The following is a 16,994-nucleotide window of genomic DNA, read 5'->3' as shown; positions in this document are numbered from 1 at the left end:
AGTTTCCTTTCTTGAAGTAATGTGATCCAAAGATCCATAACATAGGGTCTCTGCTCTGTGCAGCCCTGGAGACAGATCAGACAACTGTCAGTCTATGGCCAGGGAGGTGTGGCTCCTCCCCACCTCTGAGAAGCCCACGTCATTTGAGAGACTTTCACAGCAGAGGAAATCTATAACCATTGTGTGTCATGAGGAAAGTTAAGGATTAAGCATTAAGACTGAATACTAACAATCCTCCTGCAGAGCAAGGAATTTCAGTGAACATACTTGAGTGCAAGTTAATAATCCCATATCTTTCCCAAATTTACTGCCCATTCAAGGTGGGTTGGATTTGTGGGCCTCATTACTTCAAGCAAATATTTTTTCAGATAATGCAGAGATACAGATAAAAACAAGGAAACATAAGGAGGTTCACAGATCCAGAGACACTAGGAATTTCATAGCAGTGATCTTTCTGCTCATGAAGTTGCCACAGCTCAAAGAGTAAGCTGATTTTCGAAGATGGAGTTGCATTTTTTTACCTGAATCTCAGAAGCATAAAATGTCTTCACCACCTGGAAATGGACGATAAAGGAAAAGAAGCCCTCTGGCACCAGTTGATAGACTGATCCTTTTTTTCTGAACTGAGCTGTGTGATTAATTTATATTTTGAGAGCTCTGTTGAAGGAAAGTTTCCTTAGCTCTATAGAACCTCAAGACAATCTTTGGTATGAAGGCAAAGTCCGTTCCAAGCACCTCTATCTTTACGGAAGAGACAGTATTGGAGAGTCCACGTAGTGAGCGCTTCCAACTCAGATCTTTCAAGCTGAACAGACTGCTTTAAAAAAATGCCACTTCAGTTGGCTAGGAAGTATGGAGAGACACTTTCCTGACTGGTTCAAATGGAGAGCCAGTAAAGCACTGAGAACCAGCTGTATGTACCATGGGAAAACTCTGGTGTACTTCAGAAGGATGCAGAAGAGACTGCTTTCCAAATATAACATTGGAAATCTGGATAAGATTAAATCCACATTTTGCCTGCGGCACAAAGGACGCTAGACAAAAGCAGCTACTTGACCTCTGAGCGTCTGAATCACCAGGACTGGCCTGAGTCCAATTTGAAGTCAAGAATCTATGGTACTGATGCAGATATTGGGAGACGGGAAAGAACTGAGAAGAGAACCTTGTCCTGCCAGCTATGGGCAAACCTCAGCCAAGCTCATGAATATACTGAATTAATAGAATTATTTCTGGAAGCTAGAAGCAAGGATACTACCTCTTGACTTGATACTGTTCAAGAGCCAGGCACCCACAGTCTGTCCAGATTCTTATGCATTATTGGCTGCTTTAAAAGCAGATTCCTTCTGGATAGAAAGCTGATGGAAGGTCTTTGTGCTACACCAAGGAGGTTGGAGAACCTCCTCGACCAACCTCCTTGGTCAGAATGGGGCTACCAGAAATGCATATAGGAATCCTTTTAGCCACTTGGTCAACAGGACTCTGTTGCCTTGGATTTGTAATCCTGCTGGCAAGAAAAGAACCCTGGTGCTTTGTGTGTCAGGGGGAGGCACATAAATCTATTGCTGGGAGATGAAATTCCTTCACCAGGAGATGGAACCCTCTGGGTGTAATTCCCATTCTGAATGTTCTTTCTTGCCTGCTGAGCCAGTCAGCCATAACATTCATCCTCCCTGGAACTTTAAGGGAGCAGATTGACAGCATATTCTCCTCCACTCAAATTCTCAGGAGGGAAGTTTCTCTTTGAAGGATTGTGGACTTAGAACGGGGTGGGGTAACCATCAAAATATGGAATGACTGAGGGGCTGTCTGTCATGATCAGTACATGAGGGGAATCCAGATATGGTTCAGAGCCTTGGAGACCATATCAGATTGCCCTCTAGCCAACTTATGCTGTTTATTTTTGTTTGGACTAGATTCCATAGACCAGGAGTTCTCAAAATGGGGGTCGGGAGCTGTCAGCCTCCACCCCAAACCCCACTTTGCCTCCAGCATTTATAATGGTGTTAAACATATAAAAAAAGTGTTTTTAATTTAGAAGAGGGTGGGGTGCTGCACTCAGAGGCTTGCTGTGTGAAAGGGGTCACCAGTACAAAAGTTTGAGAACCACTGCCATAGACAGTCCTTCACTCTCTGTGAGCACCCAATCCCTCTAAAACAGTATCTATAGCAATAACTCCCCTGACTGGCTCACTTATTGGGAAGCCTGACTCATGTCTGATGGATCATTCAGATGGTGAATGAGTCAAAGTGCCCTCTCAGATGAAAAGAACAGTATTGGGAGAGGAATAGGAGGAAGCTTGGTAGTGGCCCCATGGAACCACAGGCCCACTGAAGAACATCCAACCCAGGAGGCCACTGATCCCACAAAAGATGGCTGTCATGAAGGGGAAGACCTGGATGACCTCCTGAGAGCTGCTATTAATACTAGCAGCATTTCAGAAACACTTGGTGCAGTTGTTAAACCAAAGGGCAGTAAGCTGTGCTGGTTGTGTTGTGCTATGAAAACAAAGCGTAGAAAGCATCTGTGAAACTACCAAGTTGGGCTACGTACTCTCAGCCAGTCCGTAAGAAGGGAGATGTAAGATAGATGGCTACATGCCCTGTCTTGTCAAAGGATCCACAGACACGAGAGATCAGATATTCAGGGGATGGACATATGCCAAGAGATCCAAAAGGTATCCCCTGTGAACTATTTCCAAGACCCAATTGAGCAAGGTCACAAGAGACCAAACCATTGCTAACTGAAAACTACCACTGGGGCTCCACCCTAGACCATGCTGCCTGCAAGTCATGTTTGCTTTGAGGAACCTGAGGTCTGACTGGAGAATTCACCTGCACTGCCACATGCTCCTCCCCACATCTCTTCCATTTTCTTCTGGTGTAGCTGGGTCCTTTCCTGTAGGATTTTCTGTACTGGCCAGTACAGAAGGACTCCCAGCTTTGGACTATGGCCTGTAGTCTCTCCTATATTGTTTGCTGGGGACAAAGGTCTCATTTTTCCTACTAGTGCTCTCCAACTTGATTCATGGTATTGCTGAACAGCTTGCAATCTGTGGAAGTGGCTAAAAGCAGTTTAGCCTATGAGCCTGCCTTCCAGTCCTGGAGCCGTATGTCGGCGTGGTACCACCTTGCAGCCCCTGGCCCTAGCTCAATATCTGAGGGCATCCAGGGAGGAGTCAGATACAGATGCAGCAAAGGACATCTTTTGAGAGAGATGTGCCCAGTTCAACAGGCTCTCTCTGCTTGAGAGGTACTGTCAGCCACATTGTAAACCCATGCCAGGATTGCTCTGGCAAAACAAGTGAACACAGCTCAAGCTCCAGAAATTTGTTGCCAATTCAATCCTCCTATTTGTGGGATCCTCTACAGGAATGGCTGTGTCCCTAACTAGAGAGGCAGGCCTTCAGCCACCTTTTGAATGGAGGCCAGATCTGATTTTGATCGGGTGGACATTTGTAGCACTATTTAGCCACCCTGCTCTGTCTTTTGACCTTGTTTGGAAGCTCCCACTCCTCCTTGATAATGTTCTGAAAAGGGAAGATTTACAGGAATGTACGGTTCTACCTTGAAACTAGAGAGGTACTATTACTCAGTAATTTCACTTGATCAGACAGGCTTTTTCCTTGTCTCCTTCATAGGGAGTTCCTCTAGACTAGAAGCATATCTAGTACAGATGTTGGCCTTTATAAGCATAGTGCTAAGACAGATCAGAAGGAAAATGCTTATCCTAAATCTCTTTTTTCTGATCTGGGTCAGAATCAGAGAGCTAGCCTTCTTCCCAAGAAGTGTATTGGATTCATACCACACATGGGAAGCAGATTTCACTTGGCACCTCTTATCTTACTCCCTTTTCCAGAAATCTCAGAGCAATGACAGTGGGGAAGATGGTAGGTACAGAGTACAAAGGCCCATGTGCTTTTTGTTGAAGCAACTAAAGAGCGCTGAACATCAGACTTTTTTCTTGTATTTCCCTTGATCCTCCTCGGATAGAGGAGGAGGAAATTTCAGTCCTAATGTCCCTGGAGACTACTTTGTGGTGGCTCTTTCAAGCAGCTTTCTTTCCCAGAGAAAAGGAAAATTCTTCAAGATGCACCCCCCTATGGGAGCTCAACCGTAGATGCATCCCTCTGTTGCTGATCTGAGAAATTTGGTAGCAGTGTCCATTCAGCCTGTGCATGCTCTGCTTCCCCTTTGTGCTTTACCATGAGGCTAACCAGCATTGCACAGGCCAACCCTCTTCAGTTCCTTCTCTACCACAGAGTTATTGACAAGATAACTCCAAAGTAGAGGGGGAGAAGATAGGGTCATGGGGCACCCCTAAGGACACATCTCAACGAACCATAATTACTGCACAAGGTAACTACTACTACTTCGAGTAGTGTCCCATTGGGTGCTCCGCTGTAGGTGACTCCGGAGCACTACCCCCGCACTGGAAGCTGGGGCTTCAGAGTCAAGTCTACTATGGATGATAGTACTGTGGTGCCAAATCTGGTGTCTGCAGCAGAGTTTTTGCAGAGCATTATGCTAGGATAGCATAGTGCTCTGCAAAGATGTGTACAGATGCCCAGGTAGCTGCTCTGCAGATTTCTGATATAGGGATACCCTTGGAGAAGGTGAAGGACGAGACGACCGACCTCAAAGTGTGAGAGTACTGAAGACAGGGGAGTTAAATTGCGAATCTGATAACAGAGTTTGATACAGTTCCAGACCCATTTGGAGAGTCTTAGCTGAAATCAATGCCTTTTGACCCATCTGCAATGGAGAGGAAGTGTCTCGGAGATTTTTTTAAAAACACTTGTCTTGTTCAAATAGAAGGCCAAGGCTCTCCTCACGTGGCGCGTATGGCTTCCCTATTATCCTGATGAAGTTTGTGATAAAACATTGGAAGGTGGATGAGCTAGTTCACATGAAATGTGGAAATTACATTGGGGATGAACTTCAGATATGGTCTAAGCATGACTTTGTCAGGGAAGAACAGTTTGAGCGGCGGGGATGCACTGCTATCACCTCTATCCTTCTAGCCGAGGTGATGATGATCAGGAACACCACCTTCATGGAGAGCTAAGTTAAAGGACACGTGGCCATAGGTTCAAATGGTGGTCTAGTCAATCCTTTTAGTACTAGGTTGAGATCCCATTGTTGGGAAAGAAGACTGCATTGGGGAAAGAGGTTCACTATACCTTTGAAAAACTTCTTCATAGTCAGGTGGAAGAAAATGAAGTACCCCTTCAACCTGCTGGTAGAAGGTCGCAATTGTTGCTAAGTGAACTTTTAGCAAGCTAACAGAGAGTCTCAATTTCTGGAGTGTCAACAGATCATCTAGGCTTACCGGTAGAATGTCTGTATCCGGGATGACACATTTGGGTTGGCACCAGATTTGAAATCTAGTCGACTTTTGTAAGTTGGTACAATGGGTAGCTACTTTTCTATTGTGTGATAACCCTTCCTGTACCTCCTCAGAGCAAGATGTCTCATGTGCTGGAACCACGAAGGAGTCAGGCTTTGCGCAGCAGTATCTGCAGGTTGGGATAAAGAGGATCTCTCTTGTTCTGCGAGAAGCGGTAGGGAGTGTTTGGAAGAGTCATCGGCAGACACAGCCTCAGCTGTGACAGGTAAGGATACTAAATCTTTCTGGGCCATGTGGGAGCAATCAGTATTATGTTTGTTGTTTCCAGCAGGACTTTCAGCAACAGACGGAATGGAGGGAATGGTGTAAAGACAACCCTGGTCCCATGAGAAGAGAGCGTCCCCCATAGAGTGTCGCCCAATCCCCGGTCTGGAGCGGTACTATGGACATTTCTAATTCTGGTAAGTGGCAAACAGGTCTAGGAGTATCACTGACTATCTCTTATTTGTGGTCATGCGGGAATTTACGGTGGAGACTGTTCACTATCGTGTTGTGCACTCTTGGTAGGTAGGCTGCTGATATTGTGGGAATGCATCAGTTCCAGACCTTTAGTGCTTCCATGCACAAGACAAGTGATCTGGCACCTCCTTATCAGTTTGTAATACATGCAGGACATATTGTCCATCGTGACTTGTGTGTGTGTGCCTCTGATCAGTGGGAAGAAGTCAGCACGGCATTTCTGACCACTCTGAGTTTGAGCAGGTTGATGTGAATGCATTTCTCGGATGGAGACCATTTACCCTGCACTCTGAAATCGTTGAGATGTGCACCCCATCCTACAAGATCAGGAGTAGTGATGGGGAAGGCTGAACAAACGGGATTCCCGTGTAGACGTTTATTGGGTCTTTCCACCAATTACAGGATTGTTTAATCTTGGTGGGCATCAATAGCAGTTTATGTCATCTCTGTTAAGTCTTTAAACGGAACCAAACTATGCTCAGAGGCATCCCATGTGCAGTCTGGCCATGAGCTATACTCCTGGGGGAATTCTGCGCCATTGCGCATGTGCAGAATTTATGTCCCCCGCAGAAAATGACTGACAGGGAAGCAAAGGGAAGCCACAAGAGTGGTCATGCGATCCTCTCCAGCAGTATGTTTCAGGTGCCCAGTGCAGCAAGCAGAGAGGTAAATCACTGTGGGGCAGGAAGCGGGACTGGGGAAGACCCAGCTAATGGCTCCTACCCTGCGCCAGCCTCAGCTACTAGTCCGAGCTGGAGAGAATGGGACTTCCTCTTCCCCTGCATGGCATCCAGACCTGGGTCAGACCCATCCCCAGATTTCTCCCCGGGCTGCAGGAAGTTGTGCAAACTCCACCTCCCCTGCCCCCCACTTCCTGCACCCATCACTCCTCAGCTCCAGGAGGAGGGATCCCTGTACAGGGAGCTACTCCCCCATCCACCCAACCCGCCTGCAGCCAGACCCTCTCACACCCAGACCCTCCAATCGAACCTCACCCGCCCCACACACACTCAGAACCCGCTGATAAGCCTTACTTCCCTGCCCTGCACCACCCCGATCAGCCACTCACACCTGGATCCCCACCCCACCCAGCTCCAACCAGTTGCACCTGGATCCCCACCCCACTGAGCCCTGCTCTCTCAGCATCTGGACCCACCACTGAGCCCCACACACTGAGACCCCCTGCTAAGCTCTATCCCCCCCATACCCAGACCCCTCCCCACTAAGCCTCAACCACCTTCACCAGGACCCCCCTTCAGTGCATCCAGAACTCCCCCAACAAGCCCCTGTGCATCCAGATCCCCCCTGCACCTGGATCCCCCACTGAGTCGTCCGCACCCAGACTGCCCCACACAGAACCCTCTCAACCCACCTCTGGATCCTCCACACTTGGATCCTACCTTGCTGAGCCTGCCTGCCCACACCTAGCACACCTGGCATGGAGGGGCAGGGCTCTGGGGTGTTTCTGGGGCAGGCCCAGTCCTTGCACTGTGTCAGGGTTGGGTGCAGCCTCAACAAACCTGTCAAAAACTATAACTTGGAGGAAGTAGGTTGAGATCGAGACTGTTTCCATCTGGGAAACCTGGACCTCTTTCTCTGAGGTTCATATGACTTATGATGAAATATTTGCGACGAGCAAAGTTTGAACAACGTCTGGGGGCTATACTTTCTCTTATACCGAGGTGTGTGGATCCTGGAGTCTTTTAAGGTGTGAAGGGAGGCGTCTGTCCTTTCAGCAAACAGTTTTGTCCCTTGAAAAGGAAGGGACTCTGCAGTTGTTTGAACCTCTTTTGGAAACCCAGATCGGTTCAGCCAAGAGGCTAGTCTCATTATGACGGCAATAAAGATGGAATGTGCCGCCGTGTCAGAGGTGGCGCGTGCAGACAGGAGAGATGTCATCGCCTGTTGGCCTTCAGTGACAATGGCCTTGAATTGTTCCTTGTGCAAATTTGGGAGCTGCTCAGTAAGGGAGCTGAATTTTGAGTAGTTCTCGTAATCATATTTATGCGAAACTGAAGAGTGGTTGAGGAGTATGTTTTCCTGACAAAAAGATCCAGTTGCTTTCAATCATGGTCACAGGAGGTTTGATTTGAAATGGTGCTGGCAGCCCTTTGAGTTGACCGCATCCTCTATGATCAAGTTGGGAGGTGGATGGGAGAAGAGGCACTCCATGTCTTTTGCCAACACATAATATTTTTTGTCACCCCACTTACATGTTGGTGGGATCAATGCGGGGGTCTGCCATACGGTTTTGGCAGCATCCAAGAGTGTCTCGTTAATAGGGAAGGCTACTCTGGACAACGTAGAAGAATGTAAAATGTCCACTAGCTTGTGGTCTGACTTGGTCACTTCCTGTAGTGGTATCTGTAGTGCCTCTGCCAACCACAACGCCAGTTCTTGAAATAGTTTAAAAGTTATCTGCTGTCGATGACAGAGGGGGCATCACCGTCTCATCTGGTGAGGATGAGAAGCGAGCCTGAGAGGTAACTTCCTCCTCAACTTCATCCTCTTGTTCCTCCTTCGTCTGTTGAGGTGGAGTTCAGATGCCCTCAAAGCAGCAGCTGAAGGAGGATGTCTCCTTGGCTGCTGGTAGGCCACACAAGAGCTTTGGAAGGCATGTTCTCTGAGCCTGACAGGGATCGTAGTATGGCCACTGTAAGGGTGGGAAGGGGCCCGGTGGTTGTTACCACGGCTGCCCAGACTACGTGGATGGTATGGTTGTGGTTCACAGCAGAATTGGGCACAATATGGAGGTAGAGAAGAGCGATGGGAGACCACATCCTCTTGCTCACTTTCTGACTTGGAGAATGAAAAAGGTGGTGCACGACAAGAGGTTGTCCGGGTGAACTCGGTCCTGGGGCCCTAGTACTAAGCAGAGGCAAATATGAAGTGTCAGACACAGAGAGGTCCATCGCATAACGGAAGTCCTACAGCGGCTGAGGTGTCCATACTGGCGGTTGTTTTCGGTGCCGAGATGCCTGTGCCAAAGGAGTCGGTGATGTGGACCTGACAGTATGGTCTGCAAGTGCCTGGCATGCCACAGGCTGTACCAATGTCAATATCCATAATATAGGAGTCTTCCCCAGGGCAGATTTTCTATGTTTCTCATTCCCAGACGGTACCACTGGTTCCTTAGGCAACCCAACATGCTCTGTTGGGATGGTACCACAAAAGCCAGGGGTACCAGATTTAAACAGCTTCAGTGCCATCGGTACTGATTATACATCGGGGCTTGCTGTGGGGACTCACGACCCTTTTCTTAGCAGCCTTACATGAGTGGCGTGTGGAGATCTCCTTGGGCTCACTTCCCTTAGTAGTAGAGGGTTGTGGTGAGGTTTCCCGCAGACCAGGGTCTTGATGCAGCTTGAATAATTTAAAGGCTGCCTCCATAAGTAGGAGTTTGAGCTTCAGTTCTCTATGCTTTCTGGATCTGGGCTTTAGTAGTTGACACAAAGCACACTTCTATGGAATGTGTTGCTCTCCCAAGCAACAGATGCACTGAGCATGTCCATCAGTCACTGGGATAAGATTCCTTGCAACGGAGATATTTCTTGAAGCCTAGGGTAGCTGGGCATACCCTGTCCAGACAGGGGGTTGAAGAAAGAACAAAGTCCTTTTCCGTCTTTATTTTATTTTTTAAGGCGGACATGATGAGAGAGAGAAAAGCAGCCTGAACAGGTAGCTAAAGATTAACAATTTTAAAGAGGTTAATGATCAGCTAAGGGACAGCTAAAGCTCTGTCTCTAGCCAGGGACCATTGAGAAGGAACCAAGGAGGGTTCGCCCACAAATGGGAGCATCGGAGGAAGAGGGGGCTGTTCACATCTAATCTGTGTATTTTTATTTCCTTAGCATAGCTAGATTGAACCAGAAGAACAGTATCACCTACTGTATGAGGAAGGTTGTGGTGTCCTTAGGAATGGAGGCCCAGTTAATTCACAGTATTACCACAGTTGACAAACATGTAACAGAGGTTTCATTGAAAGCTGCCTACGCCCAAAAACCCTCTTGGGCAAGGAGGTGGCAAGTAGGCAAGATACTTTCAGAGAAAAAAAAAAAAAAGGAGAGAGACCTACAGATGTGAAACTGAAAGGAGGTTCATTAAGATTTGTAGCCCAATCAATCAAGGTCATGACAGTAACCTGTGTATTTCCAGAGGACTAAGAGCAGCAGTCCTCAGGAATCCATTAAGTAACAGTTGTGTTGGTTTCCTAGAGAGCAATATGCCTGCAGTCACTGACTTGTTTCTGCAAAAAGTGTTGGCCTTGTGGCCCATGGTTCGCCCATCTTGTTAAAAAACTATTAGACTCTCCTTTGCTTCAGCTGACTTTGCCCTGATGTATGTCCTTTATAATTCTAATATCTAAACCTCAGGTGAAAGAGACATCTGTCAATTTCCTCTGAGACCTTGCCTACACTTGCAGGCATATAGGGTACATGTAGCTAGTTAGTGAAAGGCACACTGCATCCACACTCGCTATGAGGCTACATGCAGCAATAAAAGGGGCCAGCAGGGGAAACTCCCACTCCACCTTAATTACACCCTCAAACCAGGGGAGGAAGAATTATACAGCTCTTCAACTCTGCAAGTTTTATTTTTTGATGTTTCATTTTTTAAATATTTATTTATATTTTTGCACTTGCAAAGTTGGACACCCCCCTCCCTTCATTTGTGCTATTTCTGGGACGCTTAGTTGAGTCTCTATGGTATCGCTTCCATGCTCCCTGCTGCTGGATCCCGAATGAGTGAGGACTGGCCACACAGCATGAGAAGCTGGAGCCAATGGAGACAAAGTTTATAACAGAAAGGTTGCAGGTGCTGGCATCTTTCATGGCAGCTGAGGCCCCACAGGTAAACAGTGGGAGGCTTCTGTTGTCTCAACATGGATCTTGTCGAGTTTCTGGCTGGGAACAAGAATTTCTTCCTCCTGGTTGCGAAGGGGGTACCTTGCCTTTCCCTGAGATTCAGGAATGATTCAGTGAAACTTTCCTGCTTGCGCTGCAAGCTATGGGAAAAGGAGTCCCAATATCTATGGAAGAGGCAGGAGTGGGCTTTTTTTTTGGGGGGGTAACTTATGCCCACTTCCATATCACTCATTCTGGCATGGTCTCACCAAATGAAACTTCCATGCGACCTGCTCAACCAGCCTGCTCAACTGCATGCAGGCTGGGAGCCTTTTACAGCAGCCTGATGCCTCTGCCCTCTCTGAGTGGGAAAGCAGGGAGAGCTGCTGTTCTTCAAAGCTTTTTTATGGACTGGTTAACAGACAGACAATGCTGAACACAGGTTGTTCTGGTCTGCAATGACTTAGGTCATGGTCAGTATTGTATCAGCTAGCTCAATTATTCACAATCACATTCAAACATGAACATTTTATTGTACACCAGTGCTTAGTGCAAGTAGAAGGGAGAGTGAGGGAGGTGTGCATTGATGGGAAGAGAGAAAGAATGGCAGAAAAACATGGTATTGAGAGAAAGGTTTTTTTAGTTTTTTTAGGGAGGGGGACAGAAGAAGAAAGGAGGAGGTAGAGAACACAGTGTAGGAAATCGTGATAAAGGCGGAGAGAGATGCTGAAGACAACTCAGGAAGAGATACATCACGATCTTATATATAAAGAAGTGGAGTGAAACCAGGGAGGTAATAGTAGAAGAAGAGATGCAAGTTATACTTTTAAAGGTGTATTAAATAAAAAGTTCATTTAATTGTAACATGTTAGTCATATATGCAGTATCATGTGCCTTTACGCTGTAAAAGGTGTGGCTTTGCTGTAGTGTGGCTGGGGATGGAAAGATGCGGGAGCAGATGGTGCACTGAAGTGTAGCATAGGTATCTTTTACCCTAACTAGCAGCGTTGAATAATCTTCAAGCCCTCTGTACCCGCCTCTTATTCTGAATAGGGAATTCAATTCAGAGTACATTAATAGCAGAAAGATGAGCAAATTTGAGGCTGTAGTCCTTAATCTATTCATCATAGTCAATGACCCATATGTGCCATCACACGTTGGACTTCAATTCTGCAACAATCTAATTTAAATTTTTAAAAAAGCATCTTTTAATCAAATATGAAACTGATTAAGTCATTCAATGCAACCACCCCATACTCTTTTTAGATTCCACATTTTTATATTGACAAACAATGCATAAGTGTGCTGTAGAAGTTGTCAGAGTGAAGCTGGAAGTTTGGGTAATTGGACTTTTGACATATGGTAGCACAACAGTATCTATTCCACAATCCCAAACTAACTGGATATTTCTGCTAAAAGATCTGTGAAACAGCAACATTTAAGATCATCTTTAGTTTAGAAGGTCAATATCCCTTTGTCAAGTCATTGCACCTGCAGGTAGTTTGAAGCAAAGAGATGACACTTCATCGGCTTAGACTCAGCTCAGGTTTTCTTTGCAACCATAAGGGATAAGTTTTAATGAAAGCTTTCGATTCACAAGCATAATTCCATGGCAAAGGATGGATGCCATGGAAAATTTCACATGGAATACATGGGGTCCTCATGACAGAGAGTACAGCAGTGACCAAAGTAGTTATGGTTACATAAATACTTCCATTCTAACCTATCCATCACTTCAGTTTGAAAGGTGAAACTTTCAGAAATTAAGTTCTCCACAGTTGGTCTCTACCCAAAAAGGTGAATTTTACTGCAAAGTTTGCTCATAAGTAATTCAGCTGTTAGAATACAATAAACGCGGGGTGTGATTATCCTCCTTTAAAAATGTCAGTTAATTTAAAAAAGGAAAAACCGCTCCAAAACAACTGTGGCTAGAAAGTTTAAATTTGGCATGGAAATAGTCCTCACTGAGAAGTCTCTTAGAGTGTTCTGGTGAAAACTGGTTTCATTTTGACAGTTATGACCTGTTAAGGAAACATTCTATGCATGCTCAGTGCATTCTGTACAGAGTTCTTAGAGTTCAAAGTGCACAGCCAAGAAAGCCTGACAGAAAGACACAGTATAGCCTGAATTAGCTAAGAAAAGCGTTTAGTGTGCAATGAAAGAGAAAGGAACTCTTGCCTGACTCACTATATATCTTGTAAGATAAAAGCTACAATAGATTAACAGGAGAGGGACCTTCTCCACTGGACTTCCTAAGATGTTCAAGAGATGCTCCTGTGAGGTCTTTGGGACCCTGATTCTCATAACTTCTTACCATATTTCTTACCAATTTCTTACCATATTTCCAAACCAGGTAACTGGTTTGGTGGATAAGGGGAATGCAGTGGACATAATATACCTGGACTTCAGCAACGCTTTTGACACAGTCCCATGACATTCTGATAAGCGAGCTGGAGAAACGCTGTCTTGGCAGAACTACCATTAAGTGCATACAGAATTGGTGAAACAACCGCAAACAAAAAATAACTAGTAATGGAATGTCGTCAAATTGGAGGAAGGTCTCAAGTGGGGTTCCACAGGGATCTGTTCTGGGTCCAGTGTTGTTAAACGTCTTTATTAACGACCTAGATGTAGGAAGAGAGCATACTGATCACCTTTCCAGATGACACAAAGTTGGGGGAAGGGGGAGGTTTGCCAACATTTTGGAGGATAGAACTAAAATTCAGAGGGAGCTTGATAAATTGGAGAACTGGGCTATGGACAACAAAATAAAATTCAATAAAGACAAATGTAAGGTGCTACACTTAGGGGGGAAAAAAACCAACTGCACAAATACAGAATGGGGGATAACTGGCTTAGCAGCAGCACTGCTGAGAAGGATCTGGGAGTTGCGGTGGAACACAACCTCAACACGAATCAGCAATGTGATGCTGTTGCAATAAATAAATATTTTTTTTTAAAAATGCAATTTGAGGTTGCATTAACAGAGGCATCGCATGCAAGTCACAGGAGGTGACAGTACTACTCTACTCTGTGCTGGGTAGGCCTCAGCTGGAGAGCGGTGTCCAGTTTTGTTCACCAATGTCTAGAAAGGATGCAGAGAAACTAGAAAGGATCCAAAGGCGAGCAACAAAGATGATCAAAGGGATGGAATGCAAGCCATGTGAGCAAAGGCTGAAGGAACTGGGTATGTTTAGCTTGGAAGAGAAGAGATTGAGGGGGAACATGAGAGCCTTCAAATACTTGAAAGGCTGCCATCAAAAAGATGGAGAAAAGTTGTTCTCTTGCCTCTTGTCATGCCCTCTGTGGCAAGACTCGCTCGAACTCCAGCACAGCAGATTTAGATTCAATCTCAGGAAAAACTTCTTAACTGTAACAGGAGTAGGACAATGGAACAGATGTCTGGGGAGCGTGTGGAAGCTCCTTCCCTGAAGGTTTTCAAAAGGAGGCTGGAGAGCATCTGTCTTGGATGGATTAGACACCACAAATCCCGCATCTCAGCAGGGGTTAGACTAGATGACCCTTGCGGTCCCTTCTAACCCTATGATTCTATGATATAGTTCCATGTTATAGATTCCCCTCCCGCCCCCACCCCCAGAGAACACAGGAAATTCCATCACAACCTAATATCATACTAAGGTAGCAAGCACCGCTAAGCACTCAGTCAATAAAATGTTGTACGTACTACTTTAACTCTGCTCCCTCACATATACAACACAACAGTTTGAATACATTTGCATGCTACTCAAGTACACCACTGTATTTTTTCCCCAACAGTCTTAAGATACTTCATTGTCACAGCGATCCTATATACCCGGCTGATCTCATACAAATTCCCTAAGACTTGTCTTTAAAGTACTGCATAGCTCCGACACTGCCCACATCTCATTCATGATTTCTTACTACTCCTTTTCAGACGCTCAGCTCTTTCATGCTCAATATATTTTGTAAAGCATAATAAGTTAATCATTCAGTACGATTAGAACTTAGTTGAACAATTAAGTTGAAGGAGATACCAGATGTGGTCAAGGTGTAAGAACACAATCAATCATACCCATTCGATTTAAGTATTTGAAGACTGCAACCCCAAGGAAGAGGAATTAAAAGTAGTATACGGGTGGATAATTAGGAGTAATAGGAACAAATTGACCAAGAGAAATCTTAGAATAAATATCAGGAAAGATGCTAGTTGTCAGATCTTGTAAACCTGTGGTTCTCAAACTTTTGTACTGGTGACCCCTTTCACATAGCAAGCCTTTGAGTGCAACCCCCCTTATAAATTAAAGAACACTTTTTTATATATTCAACACGATTATAAATGGTGGAGGCAAAGCGGGGTTTGGGGTAGAGGCTGGCAGCTCACCCCACCCCCGCATGTAATAACCTCACAACCCTTTGGGGGTCCTGACCCCCAGTTTGAGAACCCCTGCTGTAAACTAAGAATAATTGCCAAAAGAAAGCTGTAGACGTTTTTCGAAGAAAAACCACAAGCAAGAAAATTTAAGTTGGGGTTATCAGGTTCACTTCTCTTTTCTGATGATTCTACCAAGATCTTTCTTTAAAGGATCTCAGAGGTGATGTTACTCATGTGATCCAAGTTCCAGCAGTGCCTCTCTCGAGACTGGGGAGGGAGAGCCGGAGATCAGGTGACATCACTATTCTGGTTTCTAGTAAGGTAGGGAAAAATAGGCCTGTCTGTTCAGAAAGATTAGGAGTATCTTTATACATCATAAAACAGATGTAAAGATAAAAAGTGACTGCAGTTCATCTTTCGCTTCCTCAGTTTGCCAAATTGGGGAGGGGGGGGAGAGGGGGCACCAAAAAGTCATTTCTGAACATCTTCTCATTTAAGAAATTTGAGATTGCATCTAAAGAAGGGCTGAAAAGAAGATTTCACCAGTTTTATCAGGATCATATTAATATACCATAACACAGGAGGCTTTCTAATGAGAGAAGTTCAAGAGTGCCAAGCATCACCTGAACTTGAGACAGAAGAAGAAACACTCACCAACATTCAGCTAGTCCATGACAGACAATAGCTGCCAAATAAACATGGCTGGATTAACCCAGACTCTAAGAAGCTAGGCAAGCAGTTTGTTATGGACATATAAAGGAATCCAATTGGGCCCAATTCAATACCACCATTGCTTTTTTCGACTTCAATTTGTAGATCTCCCAGTATGCTCCTTCCAAGAAGCCTGGAGGCCTCAGTTCACTAGCTAAGAAACTGTTCCTCTTGAACTCGGGAAACATGCTATCAGGGAAAAGATTGCTGGGTTGGAATGGAGAAAGTTGTGCCCGTTCTGGCTGATCTGTGGCTAGACTGAGAACACACCTCATATAATTGGCCTGCGTGGTAGTTAAGTTTAGGGGAGAGGAGGATGGTTAAAGAAACAAGGTTTATGGACTCTAAAGGAGTTTTGGTTTGCAGGACTCTAAAGCTCTACTGGCCTGTAAAAATGCGCCTGCCTTATATGCAAATTTCATAATTGGAAACTATTTTGCTAGAACACTATTGAAGTATTTTAACTATTTCTTGATAAATCCACTTGAATCCAGCCACCTTCAAGAAAGGCCTTTTCAGCCCCAAGGAAGATCTACTGCCTCAATCTTTATTGCCATCTTGTGTATTAAACACATTAGAATGATGATATTTAACATGTGATTATTCACCATCAAATCATTTGGCACACTAACAAATTCAGCTACTACCAATTAAGCAACAATAATCATTATTGACTACCTTTATGCTAAACTGATGTTCCAGAAAAAAATCCCAAAAAACTGATGACTAGTGAGGTAGAGTACTTCACCCGCACATGAATATACTTTGTAGCAGTTTAACTTCATGTAGCACCTTTTATCACAAAGCACTTGATGTGTTCCACACGGCACCAGCTAACTACACAGATTGAAGTGAAGGGCAGCAGCTAAAATGGAGTATATTCCTCACAACAGCAGCTAGGTAAGAACATCAGGGCCAACCCTGCTCTTTGAAAACACCTCATCACAGACTCCAGTGTCCACACATCCAACCAAGATTCAGTTTGTAAGATACAGAATGAAAAGTCTTCTGTGAATTACACAGAACTCAACTCCTCTGTCTTGAAGATGGAGACCTGAACCAGCCCTTGCCTAGATTTGCACTTAAGACTAAAAGTCAGCAGTGAAAATAAGAACTCAGGACCTTGTGGCTCAGAACCTAGTACATTTGCTAACAGCAACCTGGTGAGGAAAGCAAAAGGGGACCTATTTTAAGCTTTGTCCAGCCCAATTCAATACTG

At 45.1% G+C, this 16,994-nt stretch overlaps 1 protein-coding gene across 5 annotated transcripts in view; it reads right to left on the bottom strand.

Moving 5' to 3' along the window:
- LCOR (ligand dependent nuclear receptor corepressor) overlaps positions 1-16,994 on the bottom strand; it is a 109,168-nt gene that overhangs the window by 82,685 nt on the left and 9,489 nt on the right. The gene's annotated exons all lie outside the window — the stretch shown is intronic.

This window comes from Lepidochelys olivacea (genome assembly GCF_965140295.1).
Source record: "Lepidochelys olivacea isolate rLepOli2 genome assembly, chromosome: 7".
Classification (NCBI taxonomy): Eukaryota; Metazoa; Chordata; order Testudines; family Cheloniidae; genus Lepidochelys; species Lepidochelys olivacea.
The sequence above is the reverse complement of the archived record's forward strand: the minus strand, read 5'-3'. Positions and strand labels throughout refer to the sequence as shown.